The 24678-nt window shown below is 41.0% G+C and overlaps 1 pseudogene across 1 annotated transcript; it reads left to right on the top strand.

Annotated features, from left to right (window-relative positions):
- The first annotated feature begins 266 nt into the window (after positions 1–266).
- LOC143865771 (endo-1,3;1,4-beta-D-glucanase-like) lies at positions 267–24637 on the top strand (annotated as a pseudogene). The gene is made up of 7 exons (XR_013242120.1): positions 267–414; positions 665–686; positions 5073–5176; positions 22191–22307; positions 22574–22663; positions 22838–22938; positions 24289–24637. The product of XR_013242120.1 is annotated as an endo-1,3;1,4-beta-D-glucanase-like (transcript).
- Positions 24638–24678: the final 41 nt, after the last annotated feature.

Consider the following 24678-nt stretch of genomic DNA (forward strand, 5'->3'; position numbering starts at 1 on the left):
TCCTCCCTTTTGACTACTTATACTATAAACCATTGATTTTTATTTTTATTTTTTATTTTTTTAACCATGCCCATTCATCTTGGGACCAAAACCATGCAGGTGGCCTCATTTTCTTCTAAAGATCAACGGTCTCGATTACACTTGCGTGTCCTCGTATGGGACCAGAAAATTGATTCCCATAAACAAAATATCTTCTGTACATATCGAGAACTCTCTCTCTCTCTCTCTCTCTCTCTCTCTCTCGTTTACTCAGAATTTTTGCAGAAATGATAAGCTCTCAATGATGTGAAAACCCTCCAACACTCAATTCGGGCTTTGGACAAGGGTCCGTTGAACAGATTGGAGGCCTCAAGGCCTACATTACTGGCCCATCGGATTCCAACCTTGCAATTCTTCTCGTTTCTGATGTTTTTGGTTCCTACCCACATCACTTCCTTTTCTAATTTCCTTGTTCGAGGTTTGATTTTCGTTTTTTTAGGAGATTTCCCATTTGGGTTTTAGTTATTATTTGAATTTTGGGCCTTTAGTGTAGGTTTATTTGATCTTCTGTTATGGAAATGGATACGGGCTCAATATGATTCCATTTGGGTTTCTTTGTAACATTTTTTTTTTTGCTAAAATTTGTTTGCTCATGTCTAATATTATTGGCTTCAAATTGTTGCAGGATTTGAAGCCCCGAACTTGAGGTGTAGCAAAATCTTGTTTCATTTCTGGAACTGATTGGAAAAGAAAGAAAGAAAAGGAACATGATGAAATTTATCAGGGCCAAGGTTGCCAGAGCGGGAATTGAAAGCGGGAATCAAAGCGGGAATCGAAGGCTCCCAAGGAAAAATCCTGCTTCCTTGATCAGGGCCATGCTAGTTTTTAATTAGTGTTGTATTTCCTTTGAACTTGTGCACTTTTATACACTTACATTATTTAGTCCTCTATATTTTTATAATCAACATCACGAGATGATGGACATGTTGAAATTTATATGGGCCATGCTAGTTTTTAATTAGTGTTGTCTTTCCTTTGAACTTGTGCACTTTTAAAACTTACATTATTTAGTTCCCTATATTTTTATAGTCAACATCACGAGATGATGAACATGTTGGGCCATGCTAATTTTTTATTAGTGTTGTCTTTCCTTTGCACTTGTGCACTTTTATGTACTTACATTACTTAGTTCCCTTTATTTTTTTTATAATCAACATCATGAGATGATGAACATGTTGAAATTTATATGGGCCATGCCAATTTTTTATATTATATACTTACATTATTTATTTCCCATTATTTTTTATAGTCAACATCATGAGATGATGGACATGTTGAAATTTATATGGGCCATGCTAATTTTTTATTAATATTGTCTTTCCTTTGCACTTGTGCACTATTATATGCTTACATTATTTAGTTCCCTTAACATATCCTATTTCATTTCCATTCTCTAAATACTCCATTGATTATTTCATTCATCACATAGTCATCATCCATATAATTTAATGAATATAAGTGTTGAACTCTATATTAAGTTCTACATTTTATTTATTTATTTACTTTTTTCAACTAAAAATATAGTTTTAGTGAAAGTATTACTTAATCCTATTGGGGACATGAGTCTGTGCATGGTGCAAACTAGGGCTGTTCAATCGGTTAAAACCGAACTGAAATAATTCTGTTACCTAAATAAGACAACCGAATCCGAAACCGAATTATATGTTAACCGAACTGAACCGAAACCGAAGAATATTTCAGTTGTTCGGTTAGTTCGTTTATAACCGAATTCTTGATGTTTGATTTTTGCGATAATTGGTTTTCACATTTCTGGTGGAAGGTGCTACAAATTTGGGGCTTTCAAAGTGGAAATCTGATTTCTGAGATCCGCGAACAATTAGGCAAAAATCTTGCAAAAAAAGTGGATCTTTCAATTAGATAATAAAGGCAAAAATCTTGCTGTAAAATGTGACGAAAAAAAAGGCAAAAATCCAGCCATCTTCTTCCATTTCATGCGACTGCAATTGCACGGCTTCCATTTGAAAGAGAATGATTATGGGGGTTTTAATTTTGGGTGACATTTCGCACACTCATTATAAAACAGACCATTACTCTCTCATCCAGCTGGATTTTTTAATGACATTTTTCGCCTTGAGCGAGAATTTCAAGACCTCCGATTGGTAGAAATTTCACCACTTTTGGACTTAAAATGAGAGAGTTTTGGAGGTTTTAATTTGGGGCGAAAATTCACAGACTATTTATAAAACGGACCAGAACTCTGTATCCCACCGAATTTTGAAATGAGATTTCTTTCCCCTGAAAGAGAATTTTAAGACCCCCGATTGGTAGAAATTTCACCACTTTTCGACTTAAAATGAGAGAGTTACAGAGGTTTCAATTTTCGGTAAAAATTCGCACTCTTCATAAATCGGACCGGAACTCTCTCACTCCCCGTGAATTATGAAACGAGATTTCTTTCCCCTGAAAGTGAATTTTTAGACCCCCGATTGGTAGAAATTTCACCCCTTTTGGACTTAAAATGAGAGAGTTATAGATGTTTTAACTTTGGGGGACGTTTCACATACTCTTTATAAAAGTGACGAGAACTCTCTCATCCCACCGAATTTTGAAACGAGATTTGTTTCCCCTGGAAGAGAATTTGAAGACCTTCGATTAGTAGAATTTTTACCACTTTTGGACTTAAAATGACAGAGTTATGGAGGTTTTAATTTTGAATGACGTTTCGAAAACTCTAGACAGGTGTTGTTTGGGCGCCAAAAGAGAGTTTCGAGCCCAAATTTAACCTACTGATTGGGAATGCTGTGTTCAGATGGGCTTACCGGTTTATGCTGTAAATTGCGGGCGTTGTGTAGACAGGCTTTGGGTTTGCTAAAAAGGGCATTTGCTATGTTTAAACAGGCTTATGGTGGAGGTGGTTTTGTCTCTTATCAAGGCATTCAGTCGTCCATATCTCTTCCGATTGGACTCCGATTCGCACGCGGTCAGGTCCGTTGGATTTCTTGTGTTCAAGGCTTTCCAATGAATCCGACATCGGGCGCTTTCGAGAGACAGGGTGTCCTTTGGGTGCTAAAAAGAGAGTTTCGGACCCTAGGTTAACCTACTGATTGGGAGTGCCGTGTGCAGACGAACTTACCGGTTTATGCCGTAAAAGACGGGTGCTGTGTAGACAGGCTTTTGGTTTGCCGAAAAAATACGGGTGCTGTGTTAAAACAGGCTTTCGATGGTTGAAAACATCGTTAGGTACGCTAAAGAGAGATTGAGAGAAACACGATTGGTGCTCCGGAACTCGTCATAAGGTTCTTCCTCGCGTCACTTATCACTAATACATCCTTGACAGAATTAGGTGTCTACAAGAGTACACAACTGTTTATATCGTGGTATGAAGTTCTAACTTTTGAACCAGCTTTGGAGTGAATTATTAGCCCGTTGATCTCTTGGGGACCTAACCTCTGGCCTGTTCTAATAATAGAGATTCCTGTAATTCAAGCAAAACCTCCAAAATAATTCTTTCCAATTCTAGAATATGGCACAACTCAAATTAGAAATTGGAACTAGTTAACGTATGGACTGGTTTGTAACAAGTCCAAATCCGGCGAAGTACAATCTCCTTCCAAATCCAACTAAGTGCATGCAACAGTGAATAATCCATTGATCTTCTTCCATTTCCAGTGTCAAAGTGCATGCAAAAGTGGTAGAGAGAGAGAGAGAGAGAGGGTTCCCTAATTTTATTTTCCTCATGAGTCATGACGATGTGGACAATGTGACCAAGTGGGCGACAGCTGCATGCCTGCATTAAACTTAGTTCACTGCACCACGCCTAAATCCACGCATAAAGTCTGAGGCTTTGACGGACAAGAATCATTATTTTTTGCTTTTTTCACATGGCACTAGGGAGGTAGCTATCTAAAACTCTGACTTTTCTCGTTTTGCTCTAACTCCAATTCGGTTTAATTGGTTTTTCCGATAAACCAAATATATTTTAGACGTAAACCGAGACCGAAACCGAAAACCGAAATGTGAGTAGATACAAAACCGAGACCGAACCGAATGGCCAAAAATCCGAACCGAAATAACAGACCGAATTCGGTTCGGTCGGTTATTTCGGTTTTAACCGACTAATGAACACCCCTAGCGCAAACCCATGCAGATAGGCTAGGTATCACTGCCTTGCTACTATAATGGGCACAGTGCTTGCATGTGATGCTCATGGTGTGTATAATGCTCAAGAAAAATATATAATGCTCAAGAATAATAGTATCACACATTTATCATGTCAAATATCATGATAAATGATATTTGAAAAAAGTAAATAAAAAATATCATGTCAACATGTCAAATATCATGATAAATGATATTTGAAAAAAAAGTTAATAAAAAATATCATGTCAACATGTCAAATATCACACATTTATCATGTCAAATATCATGATAAATGATATTTGAAAAAAGTAAATAAAAAATATCATGTCAACATGTCAAATATCATGATAAATGATATTTGAAAAAAAAGTAAATAAAAAATATCATGTCAAATATAACGATGCATTAGGAGCACATGGTTCTTACTATTTCAGATTGTATACGGGTATAATCGTCACACTGCTTAGACTTATCTCCATTATTGATAACTCGTCGAATAAATTAGAGGGCGGAAGATATGATTGAGAACTTGAAGGCCATCCATGAATATGTAAAAAAGAGGTTAAATGTGGTAAATACCAAGTATAAAGCTCAAGCAGACAAGCCTGATTGACAGTTGGTATTTTGTATTAAGGGAATCGAGGGCCTCTCTGCTTTAATGTGTTAATGTTTCTTTCAAAACATCAATGCTTCTGGGTACTGACTTTTCCCAATCAAATTTCTTGGTCCATAAGTACTTCCAAAAACTAGGTTTTTGATTGTAAGGTGCCATGAAGACCATCAATTGACTTTCAAGTTCATATACGCCTTACACTTGAATTTTTGCTGTTTTATTTCATAATTTTTTGAGGAAGTGTTCTAGATGGTTCTTATTTTATATACGTAAACATTTTTTTCTTTAAATCTAGTATCAGTTGCATCTTACTGTGAAGGAAGCTGGCAGACAAAGTTGCTGCTTCTGGTGGATACTTTGTAGTGGTTCCGGACTTCTTCTATGGGGATCCCTATGTACCTGATAATTCTCAGAATCCCTTGTGTAGACACCCCATTTTGACAAGGCCCTAAACCCGCATATTCGAATAAAATCCCGAGGTCAGACGGAAAATGAATGAAATTAATCCGAGCAAAAGAGAATGTGGGACCCGCTTGTGTGGGACCCGTTTGTGTGGGACCCGCCTGTGTGGGACCCGCTTTTGTGGGGCCCGCTTTTGTGGGGCCCGTTTGTGTGGGACCTGCTGATGTGGGGCCCGCTGATGTGGGACCCGCTTGCGTGGGGCCCGCTTGTGTGGGGCCCGCTGTTGTGGGACCCGCTTATGTGGTCAAAGAGAGAATAAGGACAGTCATCATTTTCTTTGTTTTTAAAGTGGGCGTAATGAGTGGTTTTGGTTTTCGCATGGCATCCAATGCCATTTGAAAATTATTTTTTATTTTGTTATTTATTATTTTGCAAAGAAATGGGAAATGGGGGGGGGACAAGAGGGGGACAAAAAATAAATGATGATTGCTCTCCTCATGATGAGTCTCCCCACTCAAGAGGAGAGCTCGGTTCTCTCGCAGAGGGGAAGAACCAGAGAGAGAAAGGAGGAGCAAAAAAGAAAAAAAACACAGTGGAAAAAAAAGAAAAAAAAAAAAACACAATGGAAAAAAAAGAGAAAACCAGAGAAAAAAAAGAAAAAAAAGGAATAACGAGGCAGAAGAAAAAACAAGAGAGAAGAAAAAAAGAAAATCGGCAGAGAGAGAGATCCGGCCAGTCATCTTCTCCGGCGAATTCCTTGCCGGAATCCGATCGCACATCTCTCATTACCAGTCACCTTCTTCATCTCCATCTACGCCACAAGCGTCTCAGATCCGGTGGTTTTATATTGATCCGGCGGATCTCCGGCAAATTTCTCCCTTCTTCGGTCAGTATCATCGGATTCCGTCGATTTTTACTACCTCCTGCAATGATTCCATCTCCGGCCAAGATCCGAGGTCTGCAAATCTGAAAGGAGTGAGGATCAAGCTGCTGATTTCAAATCTTTCCGAGCTTTGATCATTTTTTTTTAAACTCGATTAGCAGTCCATGTAAGTAGTTTCTCTTGAATGTTTGTTTTTGTTCTTGAGTTTTATTTGGAGGCTTGAGTTGCTTGTGATTGTAGACACCCCGCTGATGTGTGGGGCCCGCTGATGTGGGACCCGCTGAGTGTGGGGCCCGCTGATATGGGACCCGCTGATGTGTGGGACCCGCTGATGTGTGGGGCCCGCTGATGTGTGGGGCCCGCTATGTGTGGGGCCCGCTGATGTGTGGGGCCCGCTGATGTGGGACCCGCTGTGTGTGGGACCCGCTGTGTGTGGGACCCGCTGCTGTGTGGGGCCCGCTGATGTGTGGGGCCCGCTGCTGTGTGGGGCCCGCTGTGTGGGGCCCGCTGTGTGTGGGGCCCGCTGTGTGTGGGACCTGCTGGTGTGGGACCCGTTGACGTGTGGGACCCGCTTGTGTGGGACCTGCCGATGTGGGACCCGCTGATGTGGGACCCGCTTGTGTGGGGCCCGCCGATGTATGAATAGTACTTGGTAGGTCCTACTGTGAATAGTAGTTTTGAATAGTAGTTTTGAATAGTAGCTTTGAATAGTACTTATAAATAGTAGCTTTGAATAGTAGTTTTGAATAGTAGTTTTGAATAGTAGTTTTGAATAGTACTTATAAATAGTAATTATGAATAGTATTTTTGAATAGTAATCTTGTATAGTAATTATAAATAGTAATTATAACAGTCTTCAGCACAGGAGTCAGTCCTTCAGTCAGTCCAGGAGTTTTTCCTATCATCATAGGGGTTAGGATTCTGTTCATCCTCTCATCAAGTCGTGATCTTTACCCGCTCCTGCAAGGTATAGGATGCTGTCCAACCCTTGCCGAGTTATTTTCCTGTTCGTTCCCCCGCAAAGCATAGGATGCTATCCAACCTTTGCGGGATTCCAGAAGTCTCCCTACCCGTATGATGATAGGATTTTATTCTCTGGTGTCAAAAAATAATAAAAACATTTCAAAAATACTTGAAAACAACAAAAACATTCCAAAAAACACTTGAAAATTCAAAAACATCTAAAAAACAATTCAAAATCCAAAAACATTTTAAAAATCAAAATTTCAAAAAAAAATCTTGAGTCATGTGCAGAGTAGTTAGGAATTCTGGTCCGAACTACGGATGGCTTGATCCCTAGCTGAGGGGTACGTAGGCAGCTCAGGCGTGCTGCTGGCACCCTGAGTTCAGTCACCATTTTTACACCCTTTCACCATTTTCAGTCACCATTTTTGTAAATATTTCTCACAACTTTCACCATTTTTCATAACTTCAAAACCTCCCAAAAATACAAAAAACTTCAAAACCTTTTCAAAAAGATCTTCCCCTAGAGTTAGGAGTCTGTCCTAGATATTTAGGGTGTTTTAGAGTTAGGAGTCGGTCTTGATTTGTATTGATGTGGTGTGTCCTGTCGTGTGAGTGTCCCTAGAGTTAGGAGGCCTCAAGTCGATCGGTTAGACATTTAGTCGAACCGATGGCTAGACTAGGAAGCATATAGTCAACCCATGGTTTTCCTTAGAATGCACAGCCTAGATACACATAGGATATAGGGCCCACCTGCATTAGCTTAAGGCTAATCAACTTGCATTAGTTAGGGCATATAGAGTCCTAAAAATTACAATCCACTTGAATTTAAGCAATCGCACAAAAAGCTTTAAACATCAGTCGAGTCTAGTGGATCGAGTCTAGGATAGCGGTCCTAGAGTTTTAGGCATCATAGTTTAGAATAGGGCACCGAACTACGTTGGCTCTGATTCTTCCCGAGGCCGGGATACGTAGTGCAGCTAGGATGGATGGCCATTCTGGTCCGAGTCAAGTATTGCATTAGAGTCTAGGGTTTGTCGTGTCGGGTCGTGTGTCGAGTCGTGTTGTGTTGTGTGTTTTGCTGTGTTTTCTTATTTTTATGTACAGATCTTATACCTTTAGCTGTAACATGCATGTGCTTGTCCACCAGAACTTAGACACCAATTAGGCATGGCACTCATAACCTAGCTATTCTTAGGCGACATATCTTTCATTTCTTTTGTGTGTGCTTCTTATTCATCTCCGAGACATGCATGATTAGCTAGACGTTATCTCGGAGATATTCGTTCCCATTTCGCATGATTTTCGCCCAAAACTCTTCAAAATTAATAATAAATGGCATAAGAGACCAGGTGCTAGCACTTGGGCGAATTGGGGGCGCCTAATCCCTTCCCCATTCGTCATCAGGCACGAACCCTATTTTATATCTCTGGTTATCCGTTGCAACAGAGCACAGCATGGGATCCAGGGCCCACTTCCTTGGATGGCGACTCTTTCTTTGTTCGAGGTGCGTCTCGAATCCGGGCTAGTCCCCGAATCGAGAGGTATCTCACTTTACATCGCCGCTCATGCTGTGAGGGGCACTCTTTCGAGGGTTCCTTGGTGGGGCTCTCCTTCACGTGGATGATCTAGAGACTCGCGCGGGGGCCCGTCCCCTCACGCCCGTCCCGGATCGGGGTCCACAGGCTGGCGACTCTGCTGGGGATTTCTTGAAACATTGCCTAACTCTGTAAAAATGCCATTGTTACTAATTTTGAGGAAATTTGGGCCAAAATCGAGTTAAATGGGAACTTTATCGTTAGAAATCCAGGGGCACCAAGTAGGCGCGTAAATAAAACAAGGGATTCACACATCGCACATCATACATTGTCATATTCTTTATTTCTTTCATCATTTTCATTATTGGCCTCAGGGAATAGATATGACGCGTACCAGATGGGAACCGTTGTATCTATTTCCGAGCTATGCGCCGGAGCTGCAGCCGTAGACACTGGGTGTGCTGGTGTTCTACAGCAGCCGATGAGCAATGAACATACTTTGTATAATGCTGGGTGTGCTGGCGTTATACATCAAGGGTATGGTCATAAGCATAGTACCCTGCAGAAATGCCCGGGCCCTACTTTTATTTCATTATATTATGTATATATATTAGTTTCTCCCTTTAGAACCAAAATTAGGGAACCCTTGCTAGGACACTATATATATGTACTCATATAGGACGAACATGTGCGACCAGCATATGTAAGCCTAGGATAGAAGTCAGCCTACCCATGTAGTGTAGAAGGGTAAGTCACACCGTGGTTACCCGCCGCGTTATCTAGTACACTCACAGACACTTCTGGGTCAAGATTTTCTTGGCTGCGCTAGATTAGACTAGGGTTGGTGCCCCTGGTTAGGATGTATATATATATATATGTATATTTATTATTAGATTAGGGCTTGCTTCTTAGTTAGGTTTCCTTCTAATCTAATCAATTTTTCCCCATCTATCCATTCTGTGGATTATCATCAGATTCTTGGCTCTTTTAGTCATGATCTGTCTTCCGTGAGCTTGATCATTTGATTGATCCTGATCAGACCGTGTTCCACATGTCGATTGTGAGTCTATCTTGCCATTATCATTATCGGAGTGTGTGTTCTTGCTGAGAGCCCTGCTTTATCTTGATCATGACGGCATACTCTTCATGTTTAGTTGCTGAGACCCTCCTAGTATAGCCGTCATGCTGCCAATTTTTTTTTTAGAACCCTTGAGCGTAATCATTATCCTTTTGGGTTCATTGACAAACCATGTGCTTACCTTACCACATCTCCTGGTATAGCCGTTATGCTGCCGAATTTTCTCTAAATACCTTGAGTGTGGTCATCATCCTTTTAGGCTTGTTGACAAACCATGTACTTGTCGTACCACATCTTCATGTACAACTATTAAGCTGTCGGATTTTGATCCAAGGGAAGGATGTGTTGGCGCTACCTTTTGTCTCAACTTGCGCATTACATTGTCATGCGATTAATTCTCATTGAGCTTAGTGTTTGTGGTGTCCATGAAAGGAGTCTTAGTCACTCGTCTGCCATCAACCCCAAAAGAGCTTTCATTTCTAAACTCGCTTGGTCTAGCCAGTCTGCTGTACCTTTTTCCTCTCACATTGCCCAGATGGCCGAGTACACTGAAAATCTCATCTTGACAGAAATGAGAGAGACGATGATGACATTCAAGACCTGATAGACAGGGATCCCCTCATTCTTCTTGAACTCAAGTGCTTCCAAGAACCCTACACCTAACCGTGTTGCACCTCCTGCACCCACCATGGGAACCATTTCACCCATTCAACCCTTCATATATCTTACCACCTTTACCTGTACCACCTCTGGGCTGGAAAATGATTGGGAAGAGAAAAGAAAAATATCAGAGCTTGAACTCCTTGAAAACATCATACCAGAGAAAGCCTTGCCATTGTCAGGTGCCAAAGAACAATTTGAGCTGGGTCAACAGAAACCGAAGAGGCCCTCCCTTCTGAGATTCTAACTCTAGGATTACTCTTTCCAATCATTATCGCCATTAATGAAGGCACGTTGTCCTTGAACTTTCAGCGCCAATCCGTTGCCTCCGATAAAGTGTCTCATCTTTGAAATTTGTTTTGAAGTGTGTATACCAACCCTCCTGTCAAAGTTGGTAAGTCTAACCATGTCAGTATCAATTCTAAGTATGTTGTGTTTACCGGTCTCTCTCATTGTGAGCCAATGTCCAATCTTTTGCTGAATTTGATGGAGAGCCTATCGTGGCACATCAAAAATCATTGTATGTACTTCAAACATTCAATGAAAAGAACATTTGATTCCAGTGTCGTCAATATTCTTGTATATGTTCACTCTTGGATCTAATGTTAATAAACAAATTAAGACACCCTCCTCGAATGAGGATGCCGATGAAATTCTCCTCGAGATTTGAAAGATAATCAAACGAGAGGAAGAGCGTCGAGCAAAGCCACTCGAAGATGAAATCGATACCGTGGATAGTGGTATCCAAATCCGAAACTCGGGAAATAAGGATTGGCAAAATCTCCCGAAGAGCGCAAAGAATCGATAAACCTATTTAGAGGGTTCAAATAAGTGTTGCTTGGTCCTATGAGGATAAACCAGAAGCATGCCTTGGCACTGTTCGACGTAAGTCACCCTCAGCTTCAGACATCGGGTCGAAAAAGTGAAAATTTCAAACGAAGAATACCAGACATCAAGTGAAGTTAATGAAAAATTGAGAGAAGACTTTCGGACAACAAAGTCATGAGCATAGAACATGAACCCCAAAAAGAATACTTGGGCTATACATTCCAATGGAATTTCAAGTTAGAACATTCAAGGAGTAGGGGCCTCCCCGACATCCAATAAAAAAAAGATAGAATCCCGAGAAGAAAGAAGAAGGGAGCATGCCCCACGTCAACTCCTCAAGAACGTCAGAATCTCAAAAAGCAGAGCTGATAAATAGATTGAAAGATTTCAAAATCTTCAGCATTTAGAGAAGACCCAGAGTCGTAGAATCCCGAATATCAGTGCGAGATCTCAAAGACAAAGTGGGAATTCAATCAGTCTAGCTCGCACAGTGCAGATGAAGTCTTGCCAGGAAATGCCGCCAGACTCCTCAAAAAAAAAAAAAAGAGGAAAGAGAAAAAAGTTCAAAGCCATTGAACCTTAGCCATTCAAGAAGCTTGTATGCCAAAACACCAGAAGGCCATCCTTGGACGCCTGAGCCTTAAATGCCAAAATCCCAAGTTTTTAAAAGAAAAATCCTTTTACAAACACCTTTGAGCCTCAACAAAATCAAACATTCTTTTCAAACACCCACAAACCAGGGGTAGTTCGTCCCGAACTACGTCTGACCTGATCCCCAACTCTTCGGGGGTACGTAGGCAACCTGATCAATTCAGGTTCGGTCAACCTTTGGGATAAAAGTCAAATTATTCCCTTTCAACCTTTGGGATAAAAGTCAAATTATTCCCTTTCAACCTTTGGGATAAAAGTCAAATTATTCCCTTTCAACCTTTGAGCTTAAAAGCCAAATCATTCTGTTCCAAACCTCAGCGAACCACTCGAACCTGATCCTCCATTTTTGGGGTACGTAGGTAGTCTGGCAAGACCAGATTCGGTCCAAATCGTTTGAACTTTTGATATCTACCCCTTTTGAACCCGAGCCTACCTATAAAGTTCTTCTGGTGAAACGAGCAAAGGTTCAAGGCAATTGAAAGCAAAAACAGAAAGAAATGAAAGAAAAAAAAAAACGATGGAGTCTGAAGACCCGCTAGGCTGAAAACCCGGGAGGGCGGTCTAGGCAAAATTTAGGGTCATTCACCCGCTAAGTTGACAACTGAAAAGTCAGCTTAGGCAAAAGTTAGGGTAGCAGGCCCGCTGGATTGAAAACCCGAAAGGGCGAACCAGGCCAAAGTTAGGGCAAGCGGTCCGTCAGATTGAAAACCTGAAAAGGCAATCTGGTCAATGGCGACGACTTCCAACAAAAAGTGAATCACTGAGGTGGAGAAACAGTCTTCAACCAGGGTAAAATCTCGAAGTCCAAGTTGTGCCAGCAAGCTTACTTTAACATTCTTCTAAACTGGGGGCATTGAAACCGAGCAATCCGAAAGGGATAATAATCATGACATAAACACCGAAAAAGGAGAGTAGTGCCTCTTGACACGGTCTTCGAAATACTCTAAGAGTGACTAAGCCATACCCTTAAAAAATGACACATCAGATCCAAGAGCGAAGTCGAAAGCGAGTCGAGTCCTTCGAGCAATAAGAGTCTTCTTTGATTGAGTCCTTGGAAATCTGTTCCTCCTTCATATTTGTGTTCCCTCTCCTTGCAAAGTCCAAACTGTCGGGTGCTGGAAGAATGGGAGCGTGTCCTCCAAAATGCAAAGAAAATTCAGAGTAAATCCTGGTTTAGGTATCAGAAGGGGCAAGAGATATCTTGTTCAAACCTACCCGAGACCTTAAGCCTCCAAAAGTGAGCCATGCGAAAGAAGAGATTTTCAGACTCAGCCATCATGGTTATTGTCCTATTCTCTCCATACAAAAAAAAAAAAAAAACTTTGCATCCTCAAGCCTTCATGAAACGAAACATCTTTTCTTCAACCATCATTGTCTTGCCTTCTTAAAACTCCTGTCATGGAAACACAATATACTAGGGGCATCTTTTATGACTTGCGTCATAAAAGATGTCAAGCGCACAAAGGCAATCAGTAACAATGTCTCAAGCAAGTAAGGATAAGAGGGGTACAAGCACATCTCAAGCCTAACCTCTAAACTCCTCAGTTGAGTCCTCTCTTCAGAAGAGTCAATTCTCTAAGAAAATCAGTTTCCCAAGCGGAGTCTAGAATTTGCTCGCGCAGCCTTCAATCCCCGGCAAAATCAGAAAAAATGGTCAATATCCAAATCCCTGCAAGTTATCTGAGTCCAATTCTCAGCAAGGAACTCATACTCCCAATTTCCTCGGCAAGAGGCAATCAGTCTAAAAAAAAAAAAAATAAAAAAAAATCATCATTCGAAATCAATCAATTCTCAGCAATATCACTGTCCTTCCAAGGCTCTTCGTGGTTTGTCAGGCAGGCACATCATGGACCCTTGCTCCCTGAATGGCTCTTCGTGATCTGTCCTTTAGGATATATCATGGACCCGCTCTCCATGCTCATTTCATTCATCTCCATTACTTGTTATTCTTGTTGGGCTCTTCGTGGCTTATTGTCATGGACCCCAAATTTCATTCTAGGCTCTTCGTGGCTTATTGCCATGGACCTTAGATTCATTGCGTGGCTCTTCACGGTTTGTTGCCGTGGACCCTCGATTACTTCTTGGCTCTTCATGGTCTACCATTCAGGTATACTACGGACCCATGCTCCCCGATTGGCTCTTCGTGATATGTCCTTCCAGAAATATCATGGACCCACTATTCATAGTCATTCCATTCATATCTTTTACATGTCATTTGTTTCTGCATGTTGGGCTCTTCATGGCTTATTGTCATGGACCCCAAATTCAATGTTTGGCTCTTCACGGAGTATTGCCGTGGACCCTTGATTCCTTTCTGCTGGGCTCTTCATGGTTTCTTGCCATGGACCTTAGATTCATTGCGTGGCTCTTCACGGTTTGTTGCCGTGGACCCTCGATTACTTCTTGGCTCTTCATGGTCTACCATTCAGGTATACTACGGACCCATGCTCCCCGATTGGCTCTTCGTGATATGTCCTTCCAGAAATATCATGGACCCACTATTCATAGTCATTCCATTCATATCTTTTACATGTCATTTGTTTCTGCATGTTGGGCTCTTCATGGCTTATTGTCATGGACCCCAAATTCAATGTTTGGCTCTTCACGGAGTATTGCCGTGGACCCTTGATTCCTTTCTGCTGGGCTCTTCATGGTTTCTTGCCATGGACCTTAGATTCATTGCGTGGCTCTTCACGGTTTGTTGCCGTGGACCCTCGATTACTTCTTGGCTCTTCATGGTCTACCATTCAGGTATACTATGGACCCATGCTCCCCGATTGGCTCTTCGTGATATGTCCTTCCAGAAATATCATGGACCCACTATTCATAGTCTTTCCATTCATATCTTTTACATATCATTTGTTTCTGCATGTTGGGCTCTTCATGGCTTATTGTCATGGACCCCAAATTCAATGTTTGGCTCTTCACGGAGTATTGCCGTGGACCCTTAATTCCTTTCTGCTGGGCTCTTCATGGTTTCTTGCCATGGACCCTAGATTCATTGCGTGGCTCTTCACGGCTGGTCACTGTGGACCCTCGATTACTTCTTGGCTCTTCATAGCTTATGGCTATGAACCCTTGATTCTCAGTTTTTCTAATCCATTAATCACTCAATATCTTTCTTGCAAGGTTCTTCGTGGCTTATTACCACGGACCCCGGATTATGGCTTGGCTCTTCGCGGTTTGTTGCCGTGGACCCTCGATTTCTAGTTTCCTAAAAATAAAAAAATATAAATAAATTTCGTTCCGCGAGGCTCTTCGTGGCTTACTACCATGGACCCTCGATTCCCGTTTGCTTGGCTCTTCACGGTTCACCACCGTGGACCCTCGTTTTCTGCAAGGCTCTTCATGGCTTATTACCATGGACCCCTGATCAAAATTTTCATTCAACTGTTGTTCTTCCTTGTCTAATTTGGTGAAAAGCTGGACAACAACTCTCTCTAGTTATTTTGTTGTCAAGTCATGGTCCGTCGTTCCACAGTGTGCCGTCACCCAAGTGCGGAGTCAGGAATACCTGTGTGACCGATGTGTTACTCGAGTGTGACCGATGTGTTACTCGAGTTATTTCTCTGGTGGGAGGCTATCTCACCAATATGTTTTGAATGCTGAGTTATGTGTCCAGCATTTCACCAAATTAATATTAAGTCATGTTGAATGTGAAATTTTAAAACGAAAGTCTCTCTGAGAGCATCTTTGAGAGCATCAAGCCAATAATCAAAATCCTTTTCATTCAAAACCCCTGAGGCATCCCTTCCCTCCAATTCGAGTGAGACCCCTGAGACATCTATTCCCTCCACGAGTTCAATCTTTGTAAAATAAATTTTGGGCCAGTCAAAATGTGTTGTCTGTTCAGCTTTGACATTCGCGCGACAAGCACACTCTGCCAAAGAGGGGCATCTGTAGACACCCCATTTTGACAAGGCCCTAAACCCGCATATTCGAATAAAATCCCGAGGTCAGACGGAAAATGAATGAAATTAATCCGAGCAAAAGAGAATGTGGGACCCGCTTGTGTGGGACCCGTTTGTGTGGGACCCGCCTGTGTGGGACCCGCTTTTGTGGGGCCCGCTTTTGTGGGGCCCGTTTGTGTGGGACCTGCTGATGTGGGGCCCGCTGATGTGGGACCCGCTTGCGTGGGGCCCGCTTGTGTGGGGCCCGCTGTTGTGGGACCCGCTTATGTGGTCAAAGAGAGAATAAGGACAGTCATCATTTTCTTTGTTTTTAAAGTGGGCGTAATGAGTGGTTTTGGTTTTCGCATGGCATCCAATGCCATTTGAAAATTATTTTTTATTTTGTTATTTATTATTTTGCAAAGAAATGGGAAATGGGGGGGGGACAAGAGGGGGACAAAAAATAAATGATGATTGCTCTCCTCATGATGAGTCTCCCCACTCAAGAGGAGAGCTCGGTTCTCTCGCAGAGGGGAAGAACCAGAGAGAGAAAGGAGGAGCAAAAAAGAAAAAAAACACAGTGGAAAAAAAAGAAAAAAAAAAAAACACAATGGAAAAAAAAGAGAAAACCAGAGAAAAAAAAGAAAAAAAAGGAATAACGAGGCAGAAGAAAAAACAAGAGAGAAGAAAAAAAGAAAATCGGCAGAGAGAGAGATCCGGCCAGTCATCTTCTCCGGCGAATTCCTTGCCGGAATCCGATCGCACATCTCTCATTACCAGTCACCTTCTTCATCTCCATCTACGCCACAAGCGTCTCAGATCCGGTGGTTTTATATTGATCCGGCGGATCTCCGGCAAATTTCTCCCTTCTTCGGTCAGTATCATCGGATTCCGTCGATTTTTACTACCTCCTGCAATGATTCCATCTCCGGCCAAGATCCGAGGTCTGCAAATCTGAAAGGAGTGAGGATCAAGCTGCTGATTTCAAATCTTTCCGAGCTTTGATCATTTTTTTTTAAACTCGATTAGCAGTCCATGTAAGTAGTTTCTCTTGAATGTTTGTTTTTGTTCTTGAGTTTTATTTGGAGGCTTGAGTTGCTTGTGATTGTAGACACCCCGCTGATGTGTGGGGCCCGCTGATGTGGGACCCGCTGAGTGTGGGGCCCGCTGATATGGGACCCGCTGATGTGTGGGACCCGCTGATGTGTGGGGCCCGCTGATGTGTGGGGCCCGCTATGTGTGGGGCCCGCTGATGTGTGGGGCCCGCTGATGTGGGACCCGCTGTGTGTGGGACCCGCTGTGTGTGGGACCCGCTGCTGTGTGGGGCCCGCTGATGTGTGGGGCCCGCTGCTGTGTGGGGCCCGCTGTGTGGGGCCCGCTGTGTGTGGGGCCCGCTGTGTGTGGGACCTGCTGGTGTGGGACCCGTTGACGTGTGGGACCCGCTTGTGTGGGACCTGCCGATGTGGGACCCGCTGATGTGGGACCCGCTTGTGTGGGGCCCGCCGATGTATGAATAGTACTTGGTAGGTCCTACTGTGAATAGTAGTTTTGAATAGTAGTTTTGAATAGTAGCTTTGAATAGTACTTATAAATAGTAGCTTTGAATAGTAGTTTTGAATAGTAGTTTTGAATAGTAGTTTTGAATAGTACTTATAAATAGTAATTATGAATAGTATTTTTGAATAGTAATCTTGTATAGTAATTATAAATAGTAATTATAACAGTCTTCAGCACAGGAGTCAGTCCTTCAGTCAGTCCAGGAGTTTTTCCTATCATCATAGGGGTTAGGATTCTGTTCATCCTCTCATCAAGTCGTGATCTTTACCCGCTCCTGCAAGGTATAGGATGCTGTCCAACCCTTGCCGAGTTATTTTCCTGTTCGTTCCCCCGCAAAGCATAGGATGCTATCCAACCTTTGCGGGATTCCAGAAGTCTCCCTACCCGTATGATGATAGGATTTTATTCTCTGGTGTCAAAAAATAATAAAAACATTTCAAAAATACTTGAAAACAACAAAAACATTCCAAAAAACACTTGAAAATTCAAAAACATCTAAAAAACAATTCAAAATCCAAAAACATTTTAAAAATCAAAATTTCAAAAAAAAATCTTGAGTCATGTGCAGAGTAGTTAGGAATTCTGGTCCGAACTACGGATGGCTTGATCCCTAGCTGAGGGGTACGTAGGCAGCTCAGGCGTGCTGCTGGCACCCTGAGTTCAGTCACCATTTTTACACCCTTTCACCATTTTCAGTCACCATTTTTGTAAATATTTCTCACAACTTTCACCATTTTTCATAACTTCAAAACCTCCCAAAAATACAAAAAACTTCAAAACCTTTTCAAAAAGATCTTCCCCTAGAGTTAGGAGTCTGTCCTAGATATTTAGGGTGTTTTAGAGTTAGGAGTCGGTCTTGATTTGTATTGATGTGGTGTGTCCTGTCGTGTGAGTGTCCCTAGAGTTAGGAGGCCTCAAGTCGATCGGTTAGACATTTAGTCGAACCGATGGCTAGACTAGGAAGCATATAGTCAACCCATGGTTTTCCTTAGAATGCACAGCCTAGATACACATAGGATATAGGGCCCACCTGCATTAGCTTAAGGCTAATCAACTTGCATTAGTTAGGGCATATAGAGTCCTAAAAATTACAATCCACTTGAATTTAAGCAATCGCACAAAAAGCTTTAAACATCAGTCGAGTCTAGTGGATCGAGTCTAGGATAGCGGTCCTAGAGTTTTAGGCATCATAGTTTAGAATAGGGCACCGAACTACGTTGGCTCTGATTCTTCCCGAGGCCGGGATACGTAGTGCAGCTAGGATGGATGGCCATTCTGGTCCGAGTCAAGTATTGCATTAGAGTCTAGGGTTTGTCGTGTCGGGTCGTGTGTCGAGTCGTGTTGTGTTGTGTGTTTTGCTGTGTTTTCTTATTTTTATGTACAGATCTTATACCTTTAGCTGTAACATGCATGTGCTTGTCCACCAGAACTTAGACACCAATTAGGCATGGCACTCATAACCTAGCTATTCTTAGGCGACATATCTTTCATTTCTTTTGTGTGTGCTTCTTATTCATCTCCGAGACATGCATGATTAGCTAGACGTTATCTCGGAGATATTCGTTCCCATTTCGCATGATTTTCGCCCAAAACTCTTCAAAATTAATAATAAATGGCATAAGAGACCAGGTGCTAGCACTTGGGCGAATTGGGGGCGCCTAATCCCTTCCCCATTCGTCATCAGGCACGAACCCTATTTTATATCTCTGGTTATCCGTTGCAACAGAGCACAGCATGGGATCCAGGGCCCACTTCCTTGGATGGCGACTCTTTCTTTGTTCGAGGTGCGTCTCGAATCCGGGCTAGTCCCCGAATCGAGAGGTATCTCACTTTACATCGCCGCTCATGCTGTGAGGGGCACTCTTTCGAGGGTTCCTTGGTGGGGCTCTCCTTCACGTGGATGATCTAGAGACTCGCGCGGGGGCCCGTCCCCTCACGCCCGTCCCGGATCGGGGTCCACACCTTGCCAGTGTGGCTAAAATCTCATGGACCAGTTAGTCTGATCTCTTTAACCTGTACTTAAATTTGAATGCAAATGGTCCTATGTTGATAAAGTGTTTCATTGACCATGACACTTGAGTTGTTTTCCATCAAGATATGTTTATGTAAGTAGATCATATCGTTCATGTATGTACGTATATAGTAAGGCATTTATGCACGAGTGCGTGGTTGTGATTTTATTAGATTGCTAGGAGTACTCACTTGGATACAACCATGCCCGTGTAATTTTGATTTAAATCGGGCCTGTGCTTGAGTTTGTGCTGATCTAAGATGTAGCCGACACTTTGAATTTATTGCTGAAACGACGGACACAACACGTGCATCTACAGGTGTGACACTCCTTTTGACACTTTTAAGTGTCAGGCTTAATGTGGGCGTGTTGACACGTTTTGTACCATGTCAAGTGTGATATTCTGTTTTTTTTTTTTTTTTTGAATGATTTGACATTCTTTTTTATTGTTGAATAATTTGTTTACCTCTTTTATTATTAACTCTTCTTTTATTCTAAGCTTTTCTTTTAGCTCCTCTTTAACAAATATTCATTGTTATAACCATGGTTTAAAATTTCGGTTTCGGTACCGGTTTCGACCCCTTAAATTTTGAAATTTCGGTTGAAATTTGGTAATAATTAAAAAAGACTATTTAATTCATTCTGAAATTCTGAGATTTTGGACCGAAATTCGGAGATTTCGTACCGAAATTCCAAATGTAACATTTCTTCTTTTTTTTTGTTTTTTTAAAAAATTGCATTTTCTTGAAATTTCGGACTGAAATTCCAAAATTTTGGCTGAAATTTGGTAAAGGCCGAAATTTTGCCAAATTTCGGTTTCAGTCCTAAAACCATGGTTATAACACCTCCCCCCCCTCTCCCACCCCCAAATCTAAAACCCTAAACAAACTCTTACTCCGATATTATATTCATTGTATCCTATTGGTCTCTGTTTCTCGCAGCATATTGGAGACAGAATGATGCAGATAGTAGGCTGAGAAGAGAATTAGGAGAGGAGGAAGAAAGAAGAAGAAGATAAGAATTAGAAGTAGAAGGGAAAAGTTTAGGGAGAAGTAGAAGAAGAGGAACTCAAGAGGGGAAAGAAATCTCACTTAATTATTCAATAATTCATCAAAGGTTATTAATTCTTAATACAATGAGGCCTATGGCAATGGAATGGAAATAAAATTCCATGGAAAATAAAAGCCCTAAAACTAAAACATGGAAATAAATCTTAATGGGCAAATATGCCACTTATTTGGCCTACTACTATCTAAATCATTGACAAAGTTGACAGAGCACCGTCATGATTCAACGGCGAGTGACTTGACTGATGAGCCATTACTCGAGACGGATGATCGAGAGCATATTGTTGTGGATTGCCCTATCTCTGAGCAGATTGTCAAGATTTGTGCTGGCACAGAGGAGCTTGTTACGCAAATTAATCAGGAGGCTTTATCATTTGCAGCAATGGGTTCCACTGGTCCATATGAGACTACCAAGCAGAGTATTCTTGAAAAGTTTTGCCGAGGCTTGCTAGAGATTGACCTTCTAGAGCAGGGATTGATGCTTCCCTTAACCATCACCCTAGTCCAGGAGGAGTACGTTGCTATCTTTCCAGTTCACTTACTTCTTCCGAGCAGTTCGTGTTCTTATGATTTTACATGGTCGATTTCTTTCCTCTTCCGCCAGCATTTCAGATGCTTCTCATGGTTATCACGCGCATTATACATGAGAGAGTTTGATGTGTTACTACTGCTATTGCTCGAGTTGCTCATCTACGTATTTGATCCAGGTGGACTAGAACTCAAGGTTGAGTTCTTTACTTCTTTTCAAGCGGGGGAGAATGATGCAGATAGTAGGCCAAATAAGTAGCATATTTGCCCATTAAGATTTATTTCCATGTTATTTAGTTTCTAGGATTTTTGTTTCCAGTTTATGCTTTTATTTTCCATGGAATTTTATTTCCATCCCATTGCCTATGTATAGGCCTTCTTGTATTAAGAATTAATAACTTTTGATGATTAATTGATTGATTGCGATTCTCCCCTCTAATTTCCTCTCTTCTCCTCCCCTCTAATTCTCTTCTTCTAATTCTAGTTCTCTTCTCCTCTTCTTCTCCTGTTCTCCCCCAGATTTCTTCTTCTTCCTCCTTTCACTCTTTCTCGTCTATTCTTTCTCTTCTCTTCTTACCCTATTCTTCTTCTATTCTTCTTCTTCTAATTTCTCTTCCCAGCCTACATCACAGAAAAGTAAATTGATGAATGTGTTAGCTATTTGATTATCTTATGTTTTTTAGATTATAGTTGATTATTCCTATGATTTATTTGTTTGTTAAATGAATACTGTATTTATATTGTTGCAAATTATAGTAGTAATCAGTAATTTTATATGTATATACTTGTATGGGCGTGTCACTATTTCTAGCTTTTTAGGGCTTGCTATGCCAGAGACCTCTCATGTCCGTCTTGAAATCCAACACATGAATTTGTGTCCACAAATCATGATTACTTATACTTCCTATTTTACTCGTGTCCTCGCTTCTAAATTTTAGAGATTTGCCATGATCCGTGTCGACACGCGACACTCATGTCCGTGTCCACAAATCTTAGTTGCTAATGTATCTTTATGCATAGGCTTGCATGTGTTTGTGCGTATTTGGTTTATGTGGTTGACGGGGTATGACAATAACTGTTTGAGGTGCTTGTAGCATATGTAATTTCCGAACCATCTAGCTATATGCAGAATTGCAGATATTAAAGATAAAGCCAATATGAGAGACCCCTGTTAGTGTTACCATCTAAATTCCAGTTTTAGGCATTTTTTCACCGGAGAAAGGTTGATTCATTTATGACAACTTGACAAGGTGGATTCATTTATTATTTACCTACAATCATTCTTCTTTCCCTTGCTGATAGCTATTAAATAATCGCTGCATGGCTATCTTCAATCATCCCTTTATTGCAGCTTTAATTGAAGCTTATGAAAAGAATTTAGAATCTGTCACCATACCATTTTTGTGGGATAAAGGATTTGAAGACGCAAAAGAAGTTGTTGCAGCTTTAAAAAGTAAAGGCATATCTGCAATTGGTGCTGCAGGCTTTTGCTGGGGTGGTGAGTTTTTGCCCATTTCATAATCCAGTCTATGAGCTCTCATATCAAGTAGGGTGATTTTTGGGAATTTGGGTTGAGCTTTCATCATAAAATCGGGTCGGGTTCAAGTTGATTCCAATTCATTTTTAAGCAAAAGTTCAACCCGACCCAACCCAACCCAAGTTGCACCCCTAATATCAAGGAGCCAGTGTGACAAAAATGACCCTTAAACTAGTTCCATATTTAATGGCAGCCTATTAAGATTTAGCATTTTATGTTTTTCTCAGCTAAGGTAGTTGTGGAATTAGCAAAAGCTGGTGAAATTCAAGCTGCAGAGTTGTTACACCCATCATTTGTCACCGTTGAAGATGTCAAAGGTAAGCATCTAATCAACATTCCGAATCATATGTTTATGATCAATGAAGTTTCTACTGTTGGATTTGATGGTTTCGAAATGATTTTATTATAATTTTCAGCTCATATATACGTGCAATTATGAACTATTTTATCCATACACTTTTTTAATGATTTATCGTTTCCACATGTTTCAGAGGTTAAATGTCCAATTGCTGTACTGGGAGCCGAAATTGACAACTTTTCTCCACCTGAACTGGTAAAGAAGTTCGAGGAGGTTTTGTCTGCAAACTCTGGGGTGAGATATCTTGACATTTCTTTTATTTCAATAAAAAAACTTGGCATGCAATTCTTGCGTCCTATCTTTTTCCGTTATTATTCTGGTTATGACTAAGCTCTTGACTCTATATCAACTAGGCGAAGCCAATTTTGTCTTGTCTTGTTAATAAATCTGGTGGATGTACATTATGTTCAATGCATTAAAACTTTTCATAGATGAGACGAAAAGAAACAGGGATGAATATAATCTGCCACTAGTGTATATCTAATAAGCAATATCCAATATACATACAAACTCACAATGTGGAGTAGAAAGCCCTGTAAAATTTAACTCAACATGAAATCTCCATGCAAAACCTTTGTTAACATTGTTTGCTCTGCCACTTTGGCTGGAGAGGTGAAGCTATCAGTGAGCATACCCTTTGTGCATTTGAAATTTCCAGATTATTTGTCTTTGGTTAAGTTTAATTTATTTTTATGGCTAGAAATGCTGGGTTTCTGCAACTGTCATCTTTGGTCACTTGACCCTTGTATGCGCTACAATGATAGATTTTGTTATATGGCTATCTTACCAGTTACTTTTCTTTTCTCAATACCTGCGTATTGAAATCCTACTCAGGCTCTATGATGTTCATTGCAGACTTCATAGAAGCTTAAAATAGGTTGCAACTGTTGTAAAATATGTTACTTGGTGAATTGGTTAGCGTGGTTTTGGTTTGGGGTTGCGGTTCAGAACTTTCATATGCTTGGTTTGGGTTTAAGGGTAGGCTTCTTTGGTTTAGGAGTTTGGTTTGCTCTAGACCCGTCATTAGTTGTACTTCAAAACCCCTTCCAATTCCTCAATTTCTTATACATAGTAGCAGTAAGAAGTCGAGGTTCAAAATTGGAAGTAAAAAATATATATGGGATCTTGGAATAAGAAAGTGAAATGTTGAGATTGAGTTTTGAATTGCTTACATTTTATGCTGGTTTGTAATTATCCTGAACTGGTTCTCAGTACGGTATGTCATTGAGTGAGTCAGGGAACCCAGGTTATAAGTTCTTTCCGTTTTCATAATCAAGGTTTTAAATTTCAGTTTCTGCCTTTATGGAAATCGAAATATTTCGGTTTAATGGAAATTTCGGCTGAAATCTTGTAAATTTTGGTGAAAATATTTTGGTTTCTCTTAAATTTCGGTGGAATTCTTGTAAATATCAGTGGAAATGTCGGTGGAAAGAAATTTCGACGAAATTTGGGACTTTTCTGATTCAGTGAATTTCGTTTCAGTTCTGGCAGTTCTGGCCGAAACCGACACATTTTGGCCTAAACCACATTCCTAACTATATTTTTTTCCCCGATTGTTAACCAACTATTGTTGGGTTTCGACAGATTGGTAGCTATGTGAAGATTTTTCCCGGGGTTGCACATGGATGGACTGTGAGATACAGTGATGATGACGGAGCGGCTTTGAAGAGGCCCATGGTGACATGTTGGACTGGTTTGCTAAATACCTCAAGTAAGAAATGGTCTCCCATTTTACTGTTATGAACACCTGATATGTACAGATATATAAAATAAAAAAAGCCTTAAAAATCAGGCAGAAGTCTTGCATTCTGTTTTCTTATGGATGTTGGCAATAGGACCCAACAGATGCTTCTGAGAGGACTTTGAACTTGGAAAAATGTTGTGGTTTGTGGGTATTTTCATGTTAGGAAAATTGTGAACAGAGTTTCTTAAAGCTATACCTACACTATATTATAAACGAAATCCCTCTCCTAT

This window comes from Tasmannia lanceolata, unplaced genomic scaffold (assembly GCF_043159265.1).
Source record: "Tasmannia lanceolata isolate RefF3 unplaced genomic scaffold, GAP_Taslan_0.1 ptg000002l, whole genome shotgun sequence".
NCBI lineage: Eukaryota > Viridiplantae > Streptophyta > Magnoliopsida > Canellales > Winteraceae > Tasmannia > Tasmannia lanceolata.